The sequence below is a fragment of the Loxodonta africana genome, chromosome 2 (assembly GCF_030014295.1).
Source record: "Loxodonta africana isolate mLoxAfr1 chromosome 2, mLoxAfr1.hap2, whole genome shotgun sequence".
Lineage (NCBI taxonomy): Eukaryota > Metazoa > Chordata > Mammalia > Proboscidea > Elephantidae > Loxodonta > Loxodonta africana.
Genome location: NC_087343.1, coordinates 64391001 through 64418286, shown reverse-complemented (window position 1 = coordinate 64418286; position 27286 = coordinate 64391001). Strand labels below are relative to the sequence as shown.

The 27286-nt window shown below is 38.2% G+C and overlaps 1 protein-coding gene across 3 annotated transcripts in view; it reads left to right on the top strand.

The window, feature by feature from the left end:
* The window catches only part of PDE4D (phosphodiesterase 4D), a 1416439-nt gene that overhangs the window by 11264 nt on the left and 1377889 nt on the right, over nucleotides 1-27286 (top strand). Inside the window, exon 1 of one of the 3 annotated variants that reach the window (XM_023545476.2) lies at nucleotides 3745-4009. The exons of 1 other annotated variant lie outside the window; for it this stretch is intronic. The gene's annotated coding sequence lies outside the window, so the exon portion shown is untranslated. Of the gene's footprint in view, nucleotides 1-3744; nucleotides 4010-14332; nucleotides 15131-27286 lie in introns of those variants that run through there. One more of the 3 variants, XM_023545477.2, reaches the window with a different exon arrangement.

Below are 27286 nucleotides of genomic sequence, written 5' to 3'. Positions count from 1 at the left end.
TGCCAGAAATTAGTATTGCCACTCCTGCTGGTTTTTGATTGTTGTTTGCTTGATATATATATTTTTTCCATCCTTTGAGCTTTAGTTTGTTTGTCTCTAAGTCTAAGGTGTGTCTCTATTAGGCAGCATGTAGATGGATCGTGTTTTTTAATCCATTCTGCAACTCTCTGTCTCTTTATTGTTGCATTTAGTCCATTTATATTCAGCGTAATTATAGATAGGTATTAGTTTAGTGCTGTCATTTTGATTTTTTTTTTTGTGTGTGTTGTTAACAGTTTCTTTTTCCTGCTTAATTTTTGTGCTTAGTAGTTTATCTTTACATATCGTCTTTTCCTCTTATTCATTGTTGTTGATTTTGTTTCTGCTGAGTCTCTTTTTTTTCCTTGTATTTTGTTTTGATGTGTAGGGTAGTTTGTCTGCTTTGTGGTTACCTTAATATTTACCCCTATTTTTCTAAATTTAAACCTAACTTTTATTTCTTTATATCATCTTGTCTTCCTCTCCATATGAAAGATCTATGACTACATTTCTTAGTCTGTCTTTATTGTCTTAATGTTTTCTTCTTTTGCATAATAGCATCACTGTTTCCCTGTTTTGAGTGTTTTTTTTGACTTGATTTATTTTTGTGATTTCCCTGTCTGGGATGACATCTGATTACTCTGCCCAGTCTTCTAGTCTTGGGTTGACACCTGATATTATTGATTTTCTAACCAAAGACCTCCCTTTAGTATTTTTTGTAGTTTTGGTTTGGTTTTTACGAATTCCCTCAACTTGTTTATCTGGAAATGTCCTAATTTCACCTTCATATTTGAGAGACAGTTTTGCTGGATTTATGACTCTTGGCAGGCAATTTTTTTCCTTCGATACTTTACAGAAGTCATCCCATTGCCTTCTTGTCTGCATGGTTTCTGCTGAGTAGTCTGAGCTTATTCTTATTGACTCTCCTTTGTAGGTGACTTTTTGTTTATCCCTAGCTGCTCTTAAAATTTTCTCTTTATCTTTGGTTTGGTAAGTTTGATGATAATATGTCTTGTTAACTTTCTTTTAAAATCTACCTTATGTGGAGTTCGATGAGCATCTTGGATAGATACCTTCTCATCTTTCATGATATTAGGGAAGTTTTCTGCCAACAAATTGTCAACAATTCTCTATTTTCTGTTATCCCTCCCTGTTCTGGTATTCCAGTCACGCGTTGGTTATTTCTCTTGATAGAGTCCCACATGATTCTTAAGGTTTCTTCATTTTTTAAAATTCTTTTATCTGATTTTTCTTCAAATGTATTGGTACCAAGTGCTTTGTCTTCAAGTTCACCAATTCTGCCTTCCACTTGCTCAGTTCTGCTCCTCTGACTTTCTATTGAGTTGTCTACTTCTGTAATTTTATTGTTAATCTTCTGAATTTCTGATTGCTGTCTCTCTATGGATTCTTGCAGCTTATTAAATTTTTCGTTATGTTCTTGAATAGCCTTTTTAATTTCTTCAACTACTTTATCTTTGTGTTCCTTGGCTTGTTCTGCATATTGCCTGGTCTCCTTCCTAATTTTGTTCCTGATGTCTTGAAGAGTTCTGTATATTAATCTTTTGAATTCTGCGTCCAGTAATTCCAGGAAGGCACCTTCATCCAGAAGATCCATTGATTCTTTGTTCTGAGAGCTTGTTAAGGTGATCATTGTCTGTTTCTTTATGTGACTTGACATTGACTATTGCCTCCGAGCCATCTATAAGTTATTGTATTAGTTTATTTTTTGTTTGCTCACTGTATCCTAGCTTCTTGCTTTGTTTTATTTTGATATGCCCAGATGGGTTGCTTGAGTGAGCTAGCTTGATTATTTTCACCTTTGAAGCTCTAACGTCCTGTCACCAATTGGCTAGCGGTGTTATCAGGTTTATCAGCCAAGAAGTGCATTCACTTTTCTTGTATGGATTCAGCTCAGGTGTCCAGGTAGTTAGTCATCAAATGTGTGGTACAGTCTCTGTTGTACAGTCTTAGAGGGGCAGGGGTGATTGGTGTAGGTACCAGTATCTGGTTGCAGCAGGGGTCATGCTCTGAAGAAGTCAGGGGGCTGAAAACTTTCCCCCAAGTGTCCGTGAGGAAGGCGCATCCCCGTTCCCTAGAGCACACAGGTGGGTGGGTTCTGCAGTCAGACCATGGGCACCCAATGCTTTTGGCTGTAAGGACTGGGAAGTACCAGTTATCCTTGGAGCCCTGTTGTGGGTGGCTGGGTAACCTGAGTGGAGCCACCAGTCCTTAGGCCCCTGATGTGGGTAGGTGAGGACCCTTTTAATAGGCAAAGCAGTGACAAACATCAAACACCCAACTGTCTACCGCATAGCTGAAACAGTTGCAGTCTGCCAACAAGGGCCTGTTCTCCTGAAATAGGCCCACACAAGTCCATGCAGGGGGAAAGGTATTCAAAGTCCACGAACTGCTCATGCCTGGACAGGAGCCGCTTCTGTCCTGAGATCCCTAGGTTAGTGGAGCTGACAGATTATCTTTTCCCACAATTGTGAATTTATTCCTTTTCCAAGGCTGGGTGAATGGCTCAGAGCATGCAGCAGAATCTCTCTGAGGCCCAGGAAAATTGACAGCCACTGAAGCCAGCTTAGGGGCTGGGGACGTGGTAAAGTATACGCAAGTACTTAGCTTTTGCCAAGAGTGCCATTCTTCTCTGGTTCTGGAGGTTTGAGTAGTGTGTGTGGCTGGATGTTTCTCCCTGAGGAAACTGCAGCTGGAACCCCACCACGGCCACTCCCAGGAATGGTGTCTGAGGGTTCCTGGCGATTCAGGTCTGGCAACTCCTCTCTGCTTCTGAACCGCCTCTTCCTTCCCCTGTGTCTCAGTCCATTTTCTATCTTTGCCTTTGATGTTTAGGGCTCCTAGCTTGTCATAAATATAATCGTTTCACTTATTTTTTTTGGTTTGTGTGGTAAGAGGGTTCACTGGAAGTGTCTGACTACTCTTAGCCCTGCCCCTCAGCAATCTCCATGGACTTTTTGATAGTTATTTGAATTCTTTCTTATTATTTAGCATCATAAATGTTATCAGTAGCAAACTGAATTAGAGCTGTAATCTTCAGTCATTTAATTTTCTGCAATACTAAGATTTATAGTTTCTGCTTTATTTACAAGAGGATGAGTAAACAGTAATTAATACATTTTGATTCCTATTTTTTATTTCCTTTTATATTGCAAATGAAGATTATTCAGAAAAAGGCATTCCTAGTTGAATCTTTACAAAATGCATTTTTGGAAAATGAGTTTGATTTTTCCTTTCCATACTATTTCTGTGACCCTGTATTGGGTCTGTGCTGTTAAATCTTAAGTGTAGAAGTTTCTATAGTTGAGCAGTAATTTTAGTGATACTTCTATAGCATATCCTCTCCTTAACTGTCTGTTTGAATATTGCTTGCAACCTACAGTCTATGATATTTTTCAACATACATTGGTAAGTGATTTTGGCATGACTTGTGGTCCTCTTGGATCAACTGTATTTTATAAACATGTTTATGTTTTACTCTTGAATGGCCCCTTCTACTTAAAGACTAAAAACTAGGTCTTTATCATGTCATAGTGACTTGCTGTTGACCTTGCTTAGCTAGTTACTTTCTCCTAAATGTTTAATAAAATACATCTAGCCCTAAGTCTCTATGAGAAAGAAATGGGGCAGACTGGCCTGTGCTCAAGGGCATTTAAGTGACTTTAAACCACGGTCAGCTTCTTCCTAAAAAAATGTAACTCCCTTAGACAACTTCCTCTTTGGAGAGTTGCAAAGCTTAGAAACTTCTGAGAAGGGGCCCTGCTGCAGGGATAGGATTAGGAGTTTTCTTCCTCAGAGGAGTCACCTTGCGTCATAGTGCCCTTTCCTGCTGTGACTCAGGTCTAGCCCGCCATTCAGTTACATTCTTTTACAGTCTTTGGGAAGAGCAATTGCAGTGGGGGCCATTGGAAGCCACAAGTTTGTTCTTTGGCGGTGCTCCTCACCTAGGGAATTTCAGTACCTCCTCAATCAGGTATGCTGCTGTCCTTTGGAGAGTGATTAGGGACAAAGTGGTGATGCAGGTGTGTCAGGATATGGGACACGTAAATGTAGATTTTGAGGGTGCTGAATTTGGGATGACCTAGAAGTTTCCTACTGGAATTAGACAGCAGGCAGGCAAAATGATTTTGACACCAGCATTAACCAAAGTCAGGAAATAGGATCTTGAAAATATTTTTGTTTGGGGATAAGACATGGCTGAGACAAATATGCTTACAAAAAGGAAGGTTAGCAGGGCCACGAAAGAATTGTGAGGATTCAACCTTTTCTCACCGTGTCCTCTGCTACCTCCTGAGTTTAAATTAGCATCTTCTCTCCCCTAAGCTAATGCAGTAGCCTCCTAACTAATCTCCCTATGTCCACCCCACCCCCTGCAGGCTGGACTCCACACCATTGAAAATGCAGTCAGGTTTTGCCACTCCTCTGCCCAAGCTTTCTAAGGTTTTCCTACCTCACAAAGGGAGAAATACAATATTTGTACCATGGCCTACATGGCATTACGGGGCCTGGCCCCTGACCCTCTCTGACCTCAGCTTCCACCACTCTTATTCACTTCACTTGGGTTTCACTGGTTTTCTTGTTGTTCCTTCAATATGCCTTATGCACACCTCCTCTACGCCTTTACACTTACTTCTCTCCCAATGGAAATAATTTCCCCCTAGATATCCACATTACTCACTTCCTCACTTTATTCCTGTCTCTGTTCAAAGCCACTTTATCAGAGAGGCTTTTGTGACCATGCTATCTAAAATAGCACACTCACTCCCACCCGTCACTCTCTTCCCACTTACCCTGCTTTCTTCTTCCTCATAGCACTTTCACTGCCTGACATACTATATTAAGTTGAATCATACGAAAATGTCATTTTATCCAATAATGGCAACTTCACGTAATTCAACCTAAATATTTATTTCTTATTTTTATTCCTTCTCTTGCACTAGAATTCAAACTCTGTGAGACCAGGGGCTTGTTTTGTTTTTAGCAAAAGAGTGTTTGGAGAATACCAGGAACTTGGAAAATTTTATTGAATGAATAGAGAGAAAGAAGAAAAGCTGGCAGAATTTGTTGATAATAAGCAGAGAAAACTTATATGGAATGTGATCTGTGCTTAGAAATTCTAGGAAAAGGTGATTGGAAGGGCTTCTGATGGAGTCCAGAAATTTAAAGACTTATTTGGATCCATATGAAGGGCAATGTAAAATTTCTACTTGGAGCTCTGGGCTATGTATGGACCTTAATTATTATTATTATTTTTCATGTGGTTTCATGAAACTAAAAAAGGAAAGCTTAGTTTTGGGCAAAATGAGTTTGATCTGAAAAAGTTGCACAATTGGTAAGTTGCAAGGATTCAGCTTGCCCTTTGGGATATAAGTTGTTTTTTACTAGAGAAAAGAAGTTATTTTTGACTTCCAGTTCTAGCAGACTGGCTAATAATCTTAATTAGGAACACTTTGAATACTAGACAAAGTATAATATTTTACTTCCATGCATAGCTGAGCTTGAAAGGAAGTAAGGGCATCACCAGGGATCAGAAATAAAGATCGGATTGAAAACGATGGGCTAGACATGTAAACTGATACTGAAGCTGCCCTTGGGAGAGTGATATTAGTCGCTAAGCCAAGGGCTTGGGCTTTAACAACCATGTGGAGGTATGAAATGAAAAACTGAGACTCTGCGAGTTGGAATAGAGATCTTCAACACAAAGTTGTGACCCTGAATAAAGGGGACTGGAAAAAGTTTACCACCAGGACAAAAGAGGACAAGGAATCTGTGTCTTGGAAAATAATAAATCTCCTCTAGAGATATATCACTGTGGATTTGTACTTCATTTGCATTTGAGATTTGAATTTGCATGTCCAGCAGAATCAGATGTAAACTTGTTAGATGGAAGATGTCGTTAAACCAAGTTTCACTAGATTCCTAAATTGAAGTCCTTCTAAAGATTAATTCACAATCTCATATTATAAAACATGAGAAAAAAAATCCCCCATGAGTAGGAGCAAACACCACAGCAGGATTGGCACCAAAGACCTTCAAATAATGGAACTAGCAAATAATAATAATAAAAAAAAATAGGTACTATAAAATAAGAATATTGAAAATGATTGGGATGTTAAAAAAAAGAATGATAAAAATAAGAAAAAATCAGGTTTGCAAAAAGAGTAGAAATTCTAAAAATGAAAATATAGTTGGCTATCTGTATGCATGGGTTCCACATGCACGGATTCAACCAACCAAGGATTCAACCAACCACAGATTCAACCAGCCCGGGATTGAAAATATCCAAAAGAAAAAAAAAAAAGAAAGTTCGAAAAAGCAAAACTTGAATTTTCTCCATGCTGAGCACTATGCTGAATCCATGCAAATAAAGTGGTGTGTAGGCATACCCTGCTGTAGCCGCCCCCAATTTCAGATCCTCAGTCTCTCTCTAGCACTAGTTTGAGCATTGTTTGCCTAGCATTTCATTTGCCACGACTTGTGTGCTCCCTTTGTTTCTGTGAAAAAATGACTCCTAAAAAAGCAACTAAGTGGCCAAAGCAATCCTTCAAAGGCTAAGTGTGAGGGGTTTGAGGAGAATGGGAGGAAGGAGTTTCAGGCTAGTTAGTGGTGGCTGACTAGCTCTGTAGAGTGCTACAGCCTCAAGAACTTCAAGATCATGGGCAAATTGGCATCGGTTGATGCCCAGGCAAGATGAGCACTCTCAGAAGAGTTCAAGAAGCTCATAGAAGAGAAAGGCTGCCTTCCAGAGCAAGTCTTCAATTGTGATGAAACAACTATTCACATAGCATTTACATTGTATTAGGTGTTATAAGTAATCTAGAGATGATTTGAAGCACATGGGAGGATGTGCATAGGTCATATGCAAAAACTACCCCATTTTACGTAAAGGACTTGAGTATACTTGCATTTTTTGTATCCTCAAGGGGATACAATCCCCTGCGGATACCAAGGGATGACTGTATAGTAATTAAAATAAAAAATTAACAAATGGATTAAGCAATAAATTAGACAGAGCTGATAATTTGTGAACTGTAATATAATGTAACAAACCCAGTTTCCCCAATGGTTACAACTTACCTAACTATTAGACAATATCAAAACTAGGAATTTGACAATGATCCAATGTGTATGCATTGTTCTATGTCATTTTAATATGTGTAGATTGGTGTAGCCATCACCACAATCGAGATTCAGAACTATTCCATCACTGCAAAGATCTTCATACTGTCCCTAGTTTGTTCTCCATCTCTATAATTTTGTCATTGTGAAAATGTTGCATAAATGGAATCATACAGCATGTGACCTATTGATACTGGCTTTTTTTTTTTTTAATACTAGCTTAATGCCCTTGAGGTTCATTCAAGTTATTGCCTGTATCAATAGTTGGTTCAATTTTATTGCTGACTAGTATCGCACGGTATGGATGTACCAAAGTTTGTTGAACCATTCACCTCCTGAGGGACATTTTGGTTGTTTCTGCTTTGGGGCTATTGGAAATGAAGTTACTATGTACAATTATGGACAAGTTTTTGGGTGAACATAGGTTTTTATTTTTCTGGGATAAATGCTCAGAAGTGCAATTGCTGGTAGGTAGTTATCTGGTAGGTGTATGCTTACTTATCTGAGAAACTTCCAAACTGTTTCCCAGAGTGGCAGTACCATTTTACATTCCTCACAACAATGTACAAGAAATCCAGTTTCTCTATATTTTGGTCAGCGTTTGGTATCGTCACCAATTTCTTTTAGCTGTTCTGATACGCATGTAGTAATTTCTCATCGGGCCGACTCGATGCAACGGGTTTTGGTTTGAGTTGCTATTTTATTGGTTTGCTATTGCTGCTGTAGCAAGTTACCACAGATGTAGTGACTTATGTTGTTGTTAGGTGCTGTTGAGGTGATTTCGACTCATAAAGACTGCATGTGACAGAGTAGAACAGCCCTATAGAGTTTCCTAGGCTGTAATATTTATGGGAGCAGTTTTCCAGGTCTTTCTCTCTCAGAGCCACTGGGTGGGTTTCAACCACTAACATTTAGGTTAGCAGCTGAGTGCTTAACTGTTGTGCCACCAGGGCAACACAAATTTATTATCTTACAGTTCTGGATATCAAAAGTCTAAAATGGGTCTCACTGGGCTAAAATCAAGGTGGTGGCAGGGCTGCACTCCTTTTGGAGGCTTTAGAATCTGTTTTCTTGCCTTTACCAACTTCTAGAGCTACCTGCATTCCTGGACTCATGGTTCCCTTCCTCTATTTTCAAAGCCAGTAACAGTGTGTCATGTCCTCATATCGTATCACTCTGACCGCTTCTACCATGGCCTTCCATTTTTAGGGGTCTTTGTGATTTCATTGGACCCATCTAGATAATTCAGGGTACTGTCCGTATCTTAGGGTTAGCTGATTAGTAAACAATCCTATCTGCAACCTTAATTCCTTTTTGCCACGTAATATAACATATTCTTTGGGGAGTGCATTATTCTGCCTACCACACTAGTGAGGGTGACATCTTTCCATGTGATTATTTGCCATCCATATATCTTCTTCAAGGAGCCCTGGTGTGATTAAAATGCTTAGCTGCCAACTAAAAGGTCAGTGGTTTGAACTCACCAGAGACTTTATAGGAGAAAGACGTGACAATCTGCTTCCATAAAGATTTCAACCTTGGAAACCCTATTGGGCAGTCAGGGTCGCTATGAGTCGTAATTGACTCAACCACAATGGGTGTATCCTCTTTAGTGACATGTCTCTTCGTGTCTTCTGGTCATTTTCTAATTGGATTTTTCTCGGAGCCCTGGTGGTGCAGTGGTTAAGCACTTGGCTGCTAACAGAAAGACTGGCGGTTTGAACTCGCCAGCTGCTCTGTGGGAGAGAGATGGGACAGTCTGCTTCCATGAAGGTTACGGCCTTGGAAACCCTACAGGGTGGTTCTGCTCTGTCCTATGGAGTCACTGAGTCACAGTCGACTCGACAGCAAGGGTTTTTTTTTTTTTTAATTTTTAATTTTGAGAGTTTCTTATATATTTTAGGTGTGAGTCCTTTGTCAGATAATGTGTTTTACAAATATTTTAGCTCAATCTGCAGTTGACCTTCTTAACAGCCTAGCAAAAGTTTTTAATTTTGAAGGAATCCAATTTATCAATATTTTTCTTTTATGGCTCATGCTTTTGATGTATTGTCTAAGAACTCTTTGTGAAGCTGTAAGACCTGAAAATTTTCACCTTTGTTATCCTCTAAAAGTTTTGTAGTTTTATGTTTTTTTAACTTTTAGATCTACTATCCATTTTGAGTTTATTTTTGTCTAAATGATGGAGTTTATGCTGAGGCTTGCTTTTTCGCCCATGGGTATCCAATTGCTCCAGCACCATTTGTTGAAAAGTCTACCCTTCCTCCATGGAATTGCTTTTCTACCTTTGTTAATAATCAATTAGCCATACTGGTGTGTGGGTGAATTGTTCTGTTCCTCATGAAGGAAGAGAAATATGGCAAACTATTAAGGTTTAATATGGATGAGAGCACATTTTTCTGTCACATTGAAACAGTTTATAATAACAACATAAAAAAGAGGCTTTTGCCCTCTCAAAGTCTGAAAATGTTAGAAGATTGGGAGATGACATGCTGTGATGGGAGTCACAGTGGACTGGAGACTAGTGGCTGTGTTTCTTTGATCAAGGTCACCGTCCTCTCTGGGCTTTAGTTTACCTTTCAGTGAAATGAGAGAGCTACACTAGATAACCTCTAGGGCCCTTTCCAATGCTAGTACTCGGAGAGTATATGATGACTACTCATCATGGAATTTAGAATAAGAGATGAGACGAGGGATCCAGGCTGTCATTCTGGATTATGCTCTAAAGAAACTACTTATAGCCCCAAGTAGAAGTCACATAATTAACGAGAGGTCTGTGGAAAAAAACATACAAACCACAAACAATCCTTGTATTTCAAAGCACTTTGGAAGGTTTCATCATTCTTGTCACTAATCATAGTAATGCAGAAGACATCATCATATCATCTTATCAAAGCCTAACATACTTCTGCAATTGGTAGTGGGATCACCATATGATGAACCCTAACTTGTAATTACAGTTTCAGAACAAACCTGAAATATTCAAGGAAAAAACACATTGTGTTTGGTGGTGTAATAGTTAAGTTCTACAGCTGCTAACCAAAAGGTCGGTAGTTCAAATCCGCCAGGCACCCCTAGGAAACCCTATGGTGCAGTTCTATTTTGTTCTATAGTGCGGCTATGAGTCAGAATCGACTCAATGGCAACGGGTTTTTTTGTTTTTGTTTTTTTAAATAAAAGTCCTAGGAGCTTAGAAGAATTTCAAATAAGAGTTCACACCTCAAAGGTTTATATTATTCTCAAAAATAAATACACTGTAAATTAATTAGAGAAGATATTTCTTATATACAGTTTAAGCAATAGGTCAGCTGTTGCATTCAGTTGTGTGGCTCTGACTTGAAACCTGTTACCTAGAGCACAGTCTTTCTCACTTTATCTTGCCAGAAAGGCTGTAGAAGAGAATAAGAGCAAGAAATTAGCAAGAGAAAATTTATTTTCTTTTATTACCTTGCTAGTGGCGACTAGAAAGATTTTTTACTGGCAACTAGAAAGATTTTGGCTTTCAGAAAATTTGGCATCAATAAAATAATAAAGGATTACAAAATTCACCCACATTTTTCTACAGAGTGATTTTTAACTCCAAGCAAGGCAGGATCAGGTGATCTCTGAGAATTCTGATCTGTTATTTTCTTAACCTATGGTGGTTTAGTCCAAAGATGACCTGCCTTATTAGTGTGACGCCCAGACCACCAGCATCACCTGGGAACTTATTAGAAATGTGGAATCTCAGGCTACATCCCAGACCTACTGAACCATAATCTGCATTTTAAAAAGATCTCAGACTAAATGCAATTGTCCAAGATCCTGGATTGGACCTTCGAATAGAAAACATACATTAATGGAAAAAACTAGTGGAATCCTAAGAAAGCCTGTAGTTCAGTCAATAGCTAGGCTGATATAACAACAGTAATACCAATGTTAATTTCTTAGATTTGTCAAATGTACCATGGTTAAGTAAGATCATAACATTAGGGGATACTAGATGAAGGGCGATGGGAATTCTCTGTACTAAGTTATTAAAAAAAAATTTTTTTTAAAAAATATTCCCAGATAATTCATTTGCACTTTAAATTTTGAGAAGCACTGCCAGGGTACTCTTTAAAATTGTAATTTTTCTGGCTATACTCCAGATCACATGAATCAGAATTCCTGAGTATAGAGATTAGTTTCTGAATTTTTAAAAAGCTCTCCTGGTGATTCTTATGCACAATAAGGTGGGAAAATCCTGGTTCAGAGCTTTCTTTAAGGAGCTGCTATATTTCTTTGTGAAATATAATGAAACTGGTTAGGCAGTGTCCCTTAAATGCCAGCCTATGGACTGATACGGGGCTCTGATAAAATTGTCACCAGTCTACAGTATAGTGAGAAAAAGAAAAGAACAAAATAATGATCAGCTTCTAAAATGGCCATGTGAGGAGGTCTGTGAACCCACTCCCTAGTGAAACAACTATAACTGATAAAAAAACAAAAACAAAACAAAAAGCTATTTAAAGTCTCTGTAAATTTCTTAAGGGCATATAGCAAATAAAACAAACAAAATTTTTATTCAAGCAAATCTCCTAAATCTTGGTAAAAACAGAGAGAGTTTATGGAATTTAGGCCATGACCCGCTCTATGCACCTACCTCCAGGTGAGTGTGATGGAAGCTGTGCTCTGGGTAGGTGCAGCCAAAAACACAGCACTAACTACATACACTTCCTCCAAACTCCTAATTGAGGGCTATGGTATCTTTACTCCCAGGTTTAGATGGCTTCACTGGTGAATTCTACCAAATATTTAAAGAATTAATACCAATTCTTGGAAAATTCTTCCAAAAAATAGCACAGGATCATGGATGGATGACCTCATAAGCAGGGATGACCCAGTAAACTTAAGCACAGGTAAGCCCGTGCTTACTTTGCTTACTAGGTCAGTGAACAGTTGTTCACTAAAATTACTAAGTGAGCACAAGTAAGCCTGTACTTACCTTGCTTACTGGATCACTTGTCCCTGTCAGGGACCGTGAATTTGAACAGAGGCTTTGAATCTGTAGAAGGTGCTGTGGGATTGGTAAAGAGACAGATGCTAGCCATACTTAGAGGCAGAATCTTCGATGCTGCAAAAAAAATGTGAAATTGTTAACTACAGATGATCTGCATTATAAATGTGATGCTTGGAAGTAAGGTAAGCACCTATTGGATAATCTGCCCCTGCCAGGAATACAACATTGATGTAGCATATGAAAATCAATTAAGGTAACTAATGTTAATAAAGAACAAAATCGACATGATCATCTCAGCTGATGCAAAAATGACATTTGAAGAAATTCAACACCCTTTTCTGATGAAAACATTCAACAAACTAGCAAGAGAAGAAAACAAACCTACAGCTAACAGTATGCTAATGGTGAAGGACAGGATGCAATCCCCCTAGAATCTAGAACAAGAAAAGGATGTCTACTCAATATCTGTTCAACACCATACTGGCTGTTCCAGCCAGGGCAATTAGACAAGTCAAAGAAATAAAAGGCATTCATATTAAAAAGGAAGAAATAAAACTATGTGCAGTTGACATGACCTTTTATACAGAAAATCCCAAGGAATCACTAAAAAAAAAAAAAAAAATGGAAATAGTAAAAAAAAAAAAAAAAAGTTCAGCAATGTCACAGGGTATAAGACCAATAAAAAAAAAAAAATTGTGTTGATTCCCTACTGCATTGCCAGCTCTGTCACTGGCACTGTGAAGGCTCGTGTAAAATCGAGACCACAATTCTGTTGTTAGGAAGAGATGGTAATATTTGAAACAGTTGCGTAATAGTCCAAGTCAGTAGGTGCAAAATGATGTATGCAGACAGCAAAGCTTGGACAAACCCTGCTGGGAGCTGACATAATAAGGGGCCTGGGGAAAGTAAGAAAAGAATTCCACTCAAAGTAGCATCAAAAAGAATAAAATCATTGGGAGTATATTTAACTGAAGAAATGCAAGACATGCACTCTGAAATGTGTAAAGCGATGATGAAAGAAATTAAAGAAGATCTAAATAAAAAATGGAAATATATACTGTGTTCTTGGATTGGCTTAATTAATATCGTTAAATGGCAATACTCCCGCAATTCATCCACAGGTTCAAGGATATGCCTATCAGAACCCAGCTGGCTTTTTTTTTGAAAGTTGACTAGCTGATCCTGAAGTTCATGTGGAAATGCAAGAGACCCAGAGTAGCTAAAACACTCTTTAGAAAGAGGAGCAAAGTTAGAGAAATGCATGCTCTCCAATTTCTAAACTTACTACAGAGCTACAGTGATCAAGACCAGGTTGTACTTGGATAAGGACAGAAATACAGATCAATGGAACAGAATTGAAAATTCAGAAATACACCTTTATGTTTGTGGTTAATTGATTTTCAGAAGAGAGTGCAAAGACAATTCAATAGAGCAAGAATAATCTTTTCAACAAATGGCACTGGGACAGCTTAATAGCCACTTGTAAAAAAATATATATAAATTGGAACCTACCACATGCCATGTATCATATATCACAGGTGTGTGACTGCTCTTGTTGGAATTTATGTATGACTATTCCATGTATTTCAGGTATGAACGACATGTGACTATGTGGCACTGTGGCCTCTTTTTGCTGTTCTCTCTTTGTTGTTTTTAATTTTATTTATTTAGTCATTGTTGTTGAGAATATACACAGCAACTGTCAAATTTGACAGTTCCTGCATGTACAATTCAGTGACATTACTTCTTTGAGTTGTGCAACCATTCTCACTCTCCTTTTCTGAGTTGTTCCTCCCTAATTAACATACACCCACTGCTCCCTGTTTCCCATCTAATCTTTCAAGTTGCTGTTGTCAATTCGATCCTATATAGATGGATCTTAAAAGAGTACAGTGCTCAAGGCAGACATTTTTTTACTAGTCAAGCTAAACTACCGTTTGGTTTTAAAAAGATTTCAGGGGATATTTTTGCTTTAAGGTTTAAAGGTTAACTCAAAGCAATTGTTTCAGGGATCCACTCAGCCTATATGGCTCCAGAACATCTGGAAGCCATGAGAATTTAAAATTCTGTTTTGCATTCCACCCCCTTTGATCAGGATTCTTCTATAGACTCTTTCTTTAAGACTATGTAGTTACATCCACTATATATGAGTTTGCATGTTTCTGCTAGCCTGATTCCCATGAAATTTTGCTTTGAGGTATTTATATGATGTCTGATCTTTCAGTTAAGATTCAGAAATAGGCTCCTCCAAGGATTAAGGGATAATTGAGATTATTTAATTATTTAATACTCTCTCCCCATTTATAGTAGTGTTTTCTGCTAGTGGTATGGCTACTGCTGTACTTGCATGTATATACTCTTTTGATTTCCAATTTTTCATTTTCAGTCTCCACAGATCTTTGAAATAATTTTATTTTGTGTAGTTCACTCTTTATGCTGGAACTTTTAATTTCTTAAAGAGAAACTTGAAAATCAATTAGCTCTATAAAGCAGGTTTTCAGTTTACCTTTTGTTTTCCACGGGCTGGTTCTAAGGCCTCTTTATGTGTTGAGAATAATTAGTAGCACACTGTCTGCTACAAAATTGCTTAACAGTAATTATGCTTCCTGGATGTTTGTGAAATAACCTGCTTTACCCAATGTAGCACAAAAGTGGTTGAGAAACACAGCCTTTCTCACTGGAAATGTATCCGTAGAAGGCAGTCATGTCAGACAGTGGTTCTGAGCACGGGTTTCGGTTCCAAAGACACCGTCCGTCACATCTCAGTTTGTGTCTCGGAAGCACACCTTTGATTTTGCACACTAAGTTTGGATTTACTGACACAGGAGACTGAGGAATGGAACTGCAGAATTTTGGAATATCATGGGAGAATAAGGCAAAGTACCGGTGCCAAGAAAAATTATTTCTGAACCTCTTGCTAATCCGAGAAGAATTGGCCATGGTTTTAAAGGATTTAAAGTTGTAGGAAAGTTGGACTCTTCTTTGACTCAAAAGGTTTAGTATAACCTGTTTGCACCCCTGTCTGTAACTAAATTATTGTCTTAAGAGAACAGAACCATAATGATAACCAGGTTATTGCTTAATATCTGCTGCTGTTTTTGAGTATTTCCCATAGTATTTTATTGTCTTAATGTTTCTAAACTTTATATTGCAATTTCTTAAAACGGCTTTAATTGAAGCAATTTTAATTTACATATCCTACTGAACCACTTTGGCTGTGAAGCCCTAAAATGTGATAGTGGTCCTCTGTTAGTAGATAGCAAAGCTAGAAAACAGTTGGCTATAAATCCTATTTATGAAAAGCCAGCCTTGGATAGGGTCAGCAAGAGAATGATTGGAGGGAATTTATGAAATATCTGACTAGAGCATCTCCCCAGACCCCTAGGCTGTCAGCTCACAGCAGGATGTCTCCAACCTTTGCTGTCTGCATAACTCATTTTTCTCACATAATTATTTAAACTATTATGAAACTCTTTCGAATATTAATACTCATCTCCACAGATGAATTGTGGCCTTGATTTTACACTAGTCTTCATAGTGCCAAGGACAGAGCTAGCAGTGTAGTTGGGGCTTAAGACAGATGGCTTGGCGGTGGTCATTCTCAGAGGTCAAGGCTGGTCACAGAGCAGAGAATTGTTTGATAGGATGATTATTGTCTCATTGGAGTAGCTTGCTGTGATGCTTTGGGGTGTGTATTTTCTTCCTACAATTTTTTATTACTTTGCCTCTGATATGTCACTGTACATTGTTTCAAAGCATGAATTTTCTTGGAGATATGGAGTGACATAGGTAGGCCTTTTGTTTACAAGTAATGAAAATCCAACTTAAATGGCTCTGATGCCTAAAAAGTCCAGATGATAGATCTGGATTTGGGACCTCACAGGTATACCTCACAGCTCAGGCTTTCTCTGTATTGGCACCATTCCAGTGAACTTGGCTTATATAACTTTGCCCCAACTGAATACTTTGCCACAAGGTTTACATCCTGTTGTTTCAGGACGCTTGGCGGAATGAGAAGTCTCTGTTCAACTAGTTTTAATAAAATTCTTGGTTTTGAATCTCACCAAATTAATGTAGATCACATGACCCTCATTGAAACAATCACTGTGGGAGGGTCATGTACCCAGACTGCCTGAGATGGGAAAGTGTGGTTTCCCCAAGGAAAATCATAGTATCATTACCAGGAAAAGGGGGGATGAATCTGTGCCCCCAACAAAATACATAGCTTTGACTTGTTTCCACCTTTGTGAACTGTTCCCAACTATAGTTGTTGATCCTCATTATTCGTGAATTCTGTATTTGAGGATTTACATAGCTGCTAAAATTTACTGCTAAAATCAATACTCATGGTTCGAACACAGTCACTCATGGACATTCTCAGAGTGGCAAAAAGTTCAAGTCACCCGATGTGCACGTTCCCAGCTGCTTCTTTCAGTTCTCACGCTGTAAACAAGTATCCTTTCATGGTCCTATTTAGTGAAAAAAACACTTTTGTCTTTTTGTTCATTTCTTTGTTTAAAATGGCCCCCAGCTGTGGTGCTGAAGTTCTGCCTAGCGCTCCTTAGTGCAAGAAGGTTCTGATGTGCCTTACAGAGAAAATATGTATAGTCTATAAACTGTATTCAGGCATGAGTTATAGTGCTCTTGGCCATGAATTCAATGTTGATGAATCAATACTGTGGATTAAATCAGGTGTCTTTAAACAGAAGCACACAGAAAACAAGATTATGTATTAATTAGTTGATGAAAATGCCATGGCCCGAGGCTTGCAGGGACCTAGCTCTGTGCTTCCCCTAGGAGCATTGGTTCAGTATGCACTATCTCAGTGCTCGTGATGACTTCAGAGAACGTATCTACTGTGAATAATGGGAATCAACTGAGTATCTGCTTTCCTTTTCTGCACCAACACACCATTTCCTTCCTTGATAATAACACTTATACCTTCTAGCATCCCCTAGGTCATCACCGCACTGTCCATGTAAGCAGATGGGAGTGATGGGAGACCACTGAAAAGGGCAAGCCTTAAGCCCTGTTCATGGCAGAACCATGGGTCTCACCTGGTATCTTCCAACACCTATGCCAAAGCCTGCCTACTTCTGATGGATGATGTTTACATTCCATTGCTCTCTGAGCCTCGGTTCACTTGAGGCTGCCTAGCAATTCAGGAAAAATCCTTGATGAAAACTGTGTAAATACAACAGAGGCCAAGACCTTTCTTCATGACATCTTACTCTTTAGCCTGACATTTGTTTCTCTTCCGTTGACCCAGAGTTCTTCTTAGTCAATTGTCATTACAGTCAAAGGCCAAGGAATACTTTTATAATATTGAAGGAAGGCCAAACTTCTCCTTTTCTCAAAGTTTTATGTCAATCTGAATTGGAATCAATGCTTAACACTGTTGTTTTTGTCAAAATATAAGTGAGTTAACTCAGCAGTTAGAGTCCTTTTTCTAGTGACAGAGAGAGAGAATCTAGAATGATTTATCCATTCAGTTAGGATATAGGTGGTTATCAAAATGAGAAATACAAACCAGAATAAATTTCCACATTGTAAAGGGCATTAAGTTGTCCCATTTTTACCCAGACTGCGGCATTCGGGAATACGGGCTTGCTTTTTCTTCAGAACTTCTATTATCATAACATTACTGAATGATGTCTAAAAAAGTCACTACTTTAACATTAATTAAAAATTCATTTTTGGAATGAGCAAATCCCTCAAGAAGTTTTTAAGGTTTTTTTTTTTTTTTTTTTTTAGATTCACATTTTAGGCTTTTTATTGTTAGACTTTGGTCTTTTGTAGTTTCTTACTAATTAAAAACAAAATTAGCAAGCAGAAAATCTAAATTGCAATCCAGCATAGCTTCTCAGGTCGCTGTTGCTTTAATTATTCTGATGTGTTCTTCTCTGTGAAGAGTTTGGGTGTGATGTGGTCAGCACTATCCAAATAATTAATGTAAGACAGTGAAAATGCTCCTTCAGCAGAAATAGCTTCTTTGGGGAGAAAGGTAAATTGCCTTTAGATTGAAGAAGAGTTATATAAGGCTATTTTGTCCAAAATGATTGGGGTAAATTCCAGATTTCTCTAATAAAACCTTGCTGAATGTTTTTTTGAATAATTGCCATGCTTGGCAGCTATGGAAGTATTCAAAATCGAGTGTCGATTCTTGCCATTTGATCAACTACTTTAAAACTAGAGTTCTAAAAGCTGAACCCAAGTGATTGAAGTTGATTGTACAGGAATTTACTATTGGGCCACAATCTCCCATGTGAACATTTTAGTTGTTATGGCTTTTGTTGAAGGAGATAGTATGGATTTTTCCATTGGCCTTTGGAAAATCATGGCATCTTTCAGAACTTAAAGATCATTTCTAATTAAGGCTAATGGTACTTATATCTTCTTAACTTCTCTGAAGTATTTGGAAAATTTTGGCCCATCATCGAAATGTTTTTCTTGTCCTCTTTATAAAATAACTTTACCAATTTTTAAGAACTTTTTAATCAAGCAACTTTAATGGCCTAATCTCAGGAAAGAACATGGTGACTGACAAAAACTATTAGAAAAGTAGACATGTTAACCTCATGATAGGAATGATCAGATTTTGCAGTTTTCAATTCTGAAAGCAAATAACACATCACAAAATGTTTTTAATAATACTGGATAAATATTGGTATGAAGCGAGGACTGTGGTTCTGAAGTGTATATATCTAAGTTTCCAGGATGTGTATTATTTATGAGCGGTGTGTCACAAACACTTCTACAATTAAATTATAATCTTCTGGTGCCTCAAAATTCTCAACTTTAGGATTGCCTTACTTCCTATTCTGAGCAGAAGAAAGGGAATATTGATGCCGAATAATTCAGATATATCAGTAGACTTATACGGAAGTTCTTGTGTGTTAATACTAATTCATCTTAGCTTTTAGCTGTTCCATTATCTATTTTATAACAAATCAATCTAAAATTTAATGGCTTATAACAACAGTTCTTACTATTTCTTGTGATTCTGCAATCTGGACCAGGCTTGGCTGGGCAACTATTCTCCTGGTCTTGCTGGTGGCACTCACGTGACTGTATTCAGCCCGTGGATCAGCTCTGGGCTAGGCTCAGTTGGATGCAGGGATGACTGGGCTTCTTTCTCTCTCCGTGTAGTCTCAGTCCCCCTCCATTTCTACTTGGCCTCTACATGTGATCTCTCCGACAGCTGAACCTCTTGCTCAATAGCTCGAAGTACTAAAGAGTGCAAAAGTAGATGCTTTTAGGACTTCTTAAGATTTATTACCAGATCTGGCACAGCGTCACTTCTGCCACATTCTATTGATTAAAGCCAGTCTCAGAGCTATCCCAGATTCAAGGGGAGGGGACTACACAAGGTTGTGAATACTGGCAAGTATAACTCATTGGGGACCATCAAAAGTAACAGTCTCCCGCAATAGCATTTATTGATTCATTCAAATTACATGCAATATTTCTCTATTCATTGTCAGAAATACTCACTAGTTATCTACATATACTTTGTGGAAGTCTTGGTGGCTCAATTGTTAAGTGTTTGGCTGTTAACTGAAAGTTGGTGGTTTGAACCCACCCAGCGGCTCTGCAGGAGAAAAGCCTGGCAATCTGCTTCTGTAAAGATTACAGCCAAGAAAACCCTATAGGGCAGTTCTACCCTGTCACATGGAGTAACTGTGAGTTAGAACTGACTCAATGGCACCCAATAACAACAACATCGGCACATACTTTGTTGTGTCCTGGGTAGACGGATTTAGTTATGCCTAGTTCCTATTACTAGAATTCGTGTAACCCTGATGTATGCTAAGATATTTTGTAATGATGTATGTAAGATATTTTGTATAACCTCTGTTAGTCTTTACAAAATATCTTACACACATCATTGCAAAATATATTACATACGTCAATCCTGGTGAGTAAAGGAGACATGATTTTGCTTTTATGGCAGTGACAGCTTAAGAGGAGACACAGGTGTGATCAAATAACTAAACAAGTATATATGTATATATACATGTGTGTCTGTAACTATGAACCATATTATGGACTGTAAAGGGAAATTAAAGGTACCATAAGGGCCATGAATATTAGAGAAAGGAGGTGTCAGGTGGCTTTTCTGATAAATAGTTCGGGGAAAAATGAAAACAAAACCAAAAACCAGTGTCATTCCTGAAGGCCATGTTCAAGTTTTGGGTGGCTTTCAGCCTTGTCTCCTCTGACTCCAGCCTTTCTTTTAGCTTTTGGTGTCTGTACAGGTTTTGCTTGTGTGTAGCTTTTCTTGCTCTACTCAAGAAGGGTTGTTACAGTGCATTTAAAAGAAGAGAAAGACATTTTCCATTTGAAAAATTAAACGACTGTGTTTTAAGACATCTTTTCTACATTTCTTAAGACTATCTGGAGTCAAGGCAGAGTGCATTAATGCTCACTTTTTTTGGCGAAGGTTGATTTTAACTAGGTCTTTTTTTTGGCTGTTATGGGGTTCTGTATTTTATTTATTTGAGCAGCTGTGATTAGGGATGTGTAAGTCACTGTTACTTTATTATTATAGCTCTAATCTCTTGAAGTCTAATACTTTTATAGTCCATAGCTGGGGATTAGCAAATTAACCTTAGCTGTCACCTGATGTGACAGGGATATAAAGAAAGAGATTTTTTAGTGCAGTCACTTTAAGGAACCATTTTCATGTCAATGAAAAACAAAGTAATAATAGCCCATAGGATGTTACATTTTCTTTAAAAAAAATATTGACCCAGACTGGTTTAGTTAAAACATTTTGAAGTTTTAATTCAGATGACACACAAAATTGATAGGCTTTAGGCTATTTTGCCTTGATATATTCTATCACATTTTCTAGATTTATTATTATGAAATTTTTTTTTTTCTAGCTGAAATCAACTTTCATATCCATATACTGGTTGATTAAATTCTTGGTTGGTATGCTGCAAGAGATTGCTGCAATATGCTGCAAGATATTTTTGGCTATAAATAGATGTTTAAGGAGGACCTCATTCGAAATGAATGACTACAGCCAAAATTTGTTGTGGTTGTTGTTAGGTGCCATTGAGTTGGTTCCAACTCATAGCGACCCTATGTGCAACAGAATGAAGCATTGCCTAGTCCTGCTCCATCCTCACAATCATTGCTCTGTTTGAGCCCATTTTTGCAGCTGCTGTGTCAATTCATCTGGTTGAGGGTCTTCCTGTTTTTAACTGTCTACTTTACCAAGGACGATGTCCTTCTCCAGGGACTGATCCCTCCTCATAACCTGTCCAAAATAGGTGAAACAAAGTTGATATTGGGTCCAAGTAAAATGAAATCCTTGACAACTTCAATATTTCCTCCATTTCTCATGATGTTGCTTATTGGTCCAGTTGGGAGGATTTTTGTTTATGTTGAGGTGTCATTATAGTCTGATCTTCATCAGTAAGTGCTTCAAGTCCTTTTCACTTTCAGCAAGCAAAATTTGTTATAGCCAAAATTTAGTACAGCCAAAATTTAGTATAATAAAATTTTTAATCAAGAAATGTTTTGTTGGAAAGTAGTTACAACTGTAGAATTATCTTCTGTTATGGTTTTTAAACAAACATAAGAGTTAATAGCACAGTGGTTAAGTACATGAATTCAGAAGTTAGATTATCCCAGTTGCCATTGAATTGATATTGACTCACAGCGACTCTGTGTGTTGCAGGGTAGAACTGCAGTCTATAGGGTTTTCAATGGCTGTCACCTTTTAGAGGTAGATCATCAGGACTTTCTCCCAAGGCATCTCCGGATGGGTTAAAACCACTGACCTTTGGTGTAGTAGCTGAGGGCTTAACTCTTTGTCCCACCCAGGAACTTGAAGTTGGACAACACAGGCTTAAATTCTGACTGTCAGCTGTGTGTCCTCCTGTAAATTGCTTAATCTCTTTGTGCCTCAGCTTCTTTATCTGCAAAGTGGAAATATGAGCTACCTCATAGGATTTTTATTGTATTTAAATGAGGTAATATATAAAATATATAGGTAAAACAATTAGTAAATGTCAGGTACCCGTTAAATAAACTGTAGCTTTTAATTTTTATTAATAAGTAAAATCCCATAGAATGCCCTTATTGGAGTTCAGTGAAATGGGAGTTCGCTTCCTAGTCTCGCAGGCCCAGCAATTCAGTTTTATCAGTGCTCCCAGATTTAATCTCCTCAGTCTATCAGAGGAGAAATTGAACAAGCCAAACTCACAAGTGACTAATGTAAAAACCAGAAGGCCCATTTATAAAAGTGACAGAAAAGTATTTGGGGGCCATTACTGAGGTGATTTTTTTTTCTCATGCAATCCCTTTTACCTATATGTGGTTCTGTTTGCCCCTTTAATATAGATCATGGTCTCCATGCTTCAGGGAAAGGAGGCTCCAGTAGACCATAAATAAAAAAGTTTATTAATAGCCTTTGAGGTTTGAATTCTAAAGCCCTGGCGTACATTCTAGACAAGCAAGAAAGCTCATTCAGTCAGGCCTCATTTGTCCTTATTTCTGAGTAAAAATGAAGATTCTCAAAAGCTAGGGAGGATGGAAATAGACTTAAGTGCTGGTGTTGGTCCCTGAAAAAAATGGGTTCTCTGCCTGGTACCCTACTCCAATGCTGAACCCCAAGGAGGGGATGAAAAAGTCCAAAATTAATTTAAGGCTCCAAAAGGAATGAGTATCTGCACCTTGCCTCCCAGGAGGTACCTGGGAAAGCACAAAAGTGACAGGATTTCATCACACCCTGGAGGCTAAGACACCAGTGAGCACGGCTGATGGGATGGCATGGGGTGATGTAGTGCGTTTAGGCCAAGAGCATCTGGGTTCACCTCATTGAGTTTCTTATGGTCCCCAGAGAGACAGAAAAATCTTTCTGCTTCCCTCTCCCACCAAGATTAAAACTGGACAAAAATTCTTTGCTATTTTATATTGAGACGAAAAGCCTAATTCTTAATCCCCTCAAATGTGGATTGGTCTTAGTTACTTGCTTGATGAATAGAATGCAGCAGAAGTGACTCGTAAGGCTAACCAATAAGAAGTTTTGTAGATTTCGTCCCGATCACTTGGAATGCTCTATCAGGTGAAAACCAGCTGTCATGTCTGCAGAGCCTACATGGGGAGGCCCCGAGACTTCCTGGGAGGGAACGGGGCCCAGAGAACCCCAGCCTTCTAGACAACCCCATCAAGATACCAGGCATGTTAGCGAAGCCATCTTCAGCCTCCAAGCCATTGCATTCACCAACCAGATACCACTGAGTGACTCCACTGATGCCACATGAAACAGAAAAATTACTCAGCCCAAACCTTGCAGATCTCTTCCACAGATCGTGAACATAGTGAAATGATTATTGCTGGAAGCCATTAAGTTTTGGGTGGTTTGCTTTACTGCAATGGGTAACCAGAACATAGCCCTTTACATATCCCTGGAAGAGTGCAGAAGTAGGTGGACTGAGTTGCCTAACTTTAACCTGAGGAAGCCTTTTGATCAGAGGAGAATCATTAGGCTGACACCTGGAAAGGAATGCAATGACTAGAGAGCATTTGGGAACAATGCTACGTGTATATTTTGTAATTATGCAGTTCCTAACTTCAAAAGAGCTCAGTGGGATCTCCATTTGTAACATTTGACAGGAAAAAAATTTTTTTTTTCATTTCTGGTAGACACGAGCATGGACAAATGTTGACTGAGAAGCCAACATCAGTACCTCCATGATTGGTGTCACTGGAATTAAACAACACGGTGGCTCTGCCAGCCATCCTCTCTCAAAGCCTTAGATACTTTCTAGGAAGAAGAAGGAAGGGTGGGGAACCTTGATTTTACTGGGAAAATCCTTATGTGACGGAGAAAGCCATAAGTTGACTGCAAAATACCTTCAAGTGATTAAGTGTGTTATTTGCCATTGGGAAAAATGGAGTTTAAGATAGGAATTAACTACGGTAATAGAAACATGAAAAATGATTTTTTTAGAGAACAACTGAGTTTACGGAGTATGAAAAAAAAAAAAAAAAAACCCATTGCCGTCGAGTCGATTCCGACTCATAGCGACCCTGTAGGACAGAGTAGAACTGCCCCATAGAGTTTCCAAGGAGCACCTGGTGGATTTGAACTGCTGACCTTTTAGTTAGCAGCTGTGGCTCTTAACCACTACGCCACCAGGGTTTCCTGAAATCAATATATGCCATATTAATTAACAATGTGAAATATGACCAGTAAAGCAATTACAATATGCCCATTATCTGATTAGCTCATCTCTTCCTGGGTCCATTTATTCTTCTACAGTGGGAATTGTTTCTTTAGTTGTGATCAGAACACTTGTGTCTGCTCCAGTGCGTCCTCTTGCTAAGAAGCTTAATTAGTCATTGGGCTATTTAGTAACTTTGGGGTCAGAACAAAGTTTAAGAGGAGAAGCTCTGTCATCAAGGCCACCCCTGTGCCATAATAGAGAACACCTCTTCAATGATTAGAATTCTTGTGCTATCTCCCCCTTCATTACTTCTATCTAGTACTAAATAAATTATAGCAAATTCTGACTCCCTGATTACCTTTTATCTCTTTCCAATATGACCATCCCACCAGCGATGTCAAGCCTAATCTATAGATATGTTTATACCCTTAATCAGGTTATACTCAAGGGCTGCTGTTCGCTTGGTAACATTATGTCTTTTAAGACTATCTCCTTGGATATCAGATCTCATTTATTAGGTGCTGATTTTACAGGTTAACGTAGAATTCTGGGTACTTCCCTCACATGACTAACAAGTTGAGGATGGCTGTTGGCAAGAGGCCCCAGTTCCTTGCCATGAGGACTCTTCATACTGCTGCTTGAGTGTCCTTGTGTCATGGTATCTGGCTTCCCCAAAAGTGAATGATTCAAGAGAGAGCAAGGTAGCACCTAAATAAATTTTATGTCCTAGCCTCAGAAGTGATAGTCTGTAATTGTTTGTAATATCTTATTGTCTAAATAGGTCAGCCCTATTCAGTGTGTTTATGTGTGGAGGTGGAGGTGAAGACTATGTAAGGACGTAGATACAAGTAGGTGAAGATATTTGAGTGCCATCTTGAAGGGCGACTATGACATAGGTGTTTATTCTAGAGAAATGAAAACAAATGTCCACAAAAGCCTTGCGCAAGAATGTTCATAGCAGCTTTGTTTATAATAGCAAAACTGGAAACAGCTCAGATGTTCATTGACAGAAGTCTACATAAACATACTGTAGTATAGTCACACAATGGAATATGACTTAGAAATAAATATAAATAAACTACTAATGAATGAATGCAAAAATATTAATAATTCTCAAACATATTAGGCTGAGTGAAAGACACTTGACCCAAAATCCCAATTGTATGAGATTCTAGAATAGGCAAAACTCACCTAAGATGATACAAATTAGATCAGTGGTTGCTTCTTGCCTGTGTGGGAGGTATACTGACTGGAAATGGGTACAAGGAAACTTCCTAGGGTAATGAAAATGTTCTATCAAATTTGTCAAAAGCAGTTGAACAGTACACTTATGTTCTGAAGATTTTTGTATATGTAAATTATACCTCAATAAAAAATACAAGGTGTAATCAAAGGCCCACAAGAGATATAAAAAAATGATATGTTATAATTGATGAGAGAATTTTCCCTCACAAAGGGGAAAAGTACTAAAGGGGATGGTGTTAATTTTTTTTCTAATAAGTCAAAACATAGTACTTTTAGATAATTTTGATAATAATAATTTTGATTTTTCTATTTATAATCCCACCATCCAGAATCATCACTGGCTTATTTTTGATCAATTACTAGTGTTTTTAATGCATTTTTAAAAATAGATATGAATGTTATTTGAGATTTTGTAAATTGTGTGTATATGTGTGTGGTTGGCCTTACACTATAGACAGTTCCATAGATTACTAAAAGCTCTTCTTTTTAAGCATCATTTTCAATAGTTATATGATATTCTATTTTAGGACTATTCCATGGTTTATGTAACTGTTCTGGTGGGTATTTGTTTCCAATTAGTTAAGTAATGCAGTGGAATTTTACATAAAGGTTTTCTTCTGTAGTATTTAAAATTATTTCCTCAGACTAGAGTTTCAGAAATATCACAGGATATAGTTCACATTTCCATATTGATTTCTAGAGGGTTTGAATCATTGTATACATCTTTCAGTAAGGTATAAAAGGATTTATTTCATTATACTTCCGTTAAGTGCTAAGCGTACTGAACATTTTGCTCATGTGTTTATTAACCTTTATAATTGAGAACAACGGCAGTTGAATTAGGCTGTGGAAAATGAGTAGATTTTAAATGTCAATTGGATTTGAAAAGGCAAACATGGGGAAGGGTGTTTTGCAGTGTTAATGACATGGCAAGCAAAACTGTACGAAGTCAAACCGATGGAACTACAAGTAGTTTAGCGTAAAAGCTTAGAGCAGTGGTTCTAAATCTTGGCTTCACAACAGAATCACCTAAACTATAACTTAAAAATCCAATGTCTAGGCTTTAGCAGGCCAATAAATTGGGGTATCTGGTGGCACAGTGGTCAAGAGCTAGGCTGCTAGCCAGAAGGTCTATAGTTTGAATCCACTAGCTACTCCTTGAAAAGCCTATGGGGCAGTTCTGCTCTGTCCTATAGGGTGGCTATAAGTCAGAATCGACTCCCCAGCAATGGTTTTTTTTTTTTTTGGTTTGGTGTAGACCTCAGGCATCAGTAGCTTTTAAAACTCCCCAGGTGATTCCAATATGTAAACAAAATTGAAAACCACTGGCGTAGACTAAGGTGAAATGGGAGAGGGTATAATTAGAGATAGTATGGAAAAGATGGACACCAGAGGTAGCATGGCATCGTGCTCTGCTAAGGACTATGGACTTCCTAGGCGGTCGACTTGATAGCAACTAACAGTAACAACCTACACTAGTGCTACTCAAAGTAGCCAATCTATAGGCTTCTTACCATCAAGGAAAGTAAGGAGCTTTCTCCAGGGTGTAAATCTATACACTGTTTGCTCACAAAGAAGTTGGCACTACGAAATAAATGTCAGCTGAACTAAGCAGTGGGAGTACTGATTTAGCTGATTCACATTCTGGTGCAATTACCTTGTCTTATCAAGGATCGGTAACAAACAGTTCACACACCATAGAGATCTGCAGACCACACTT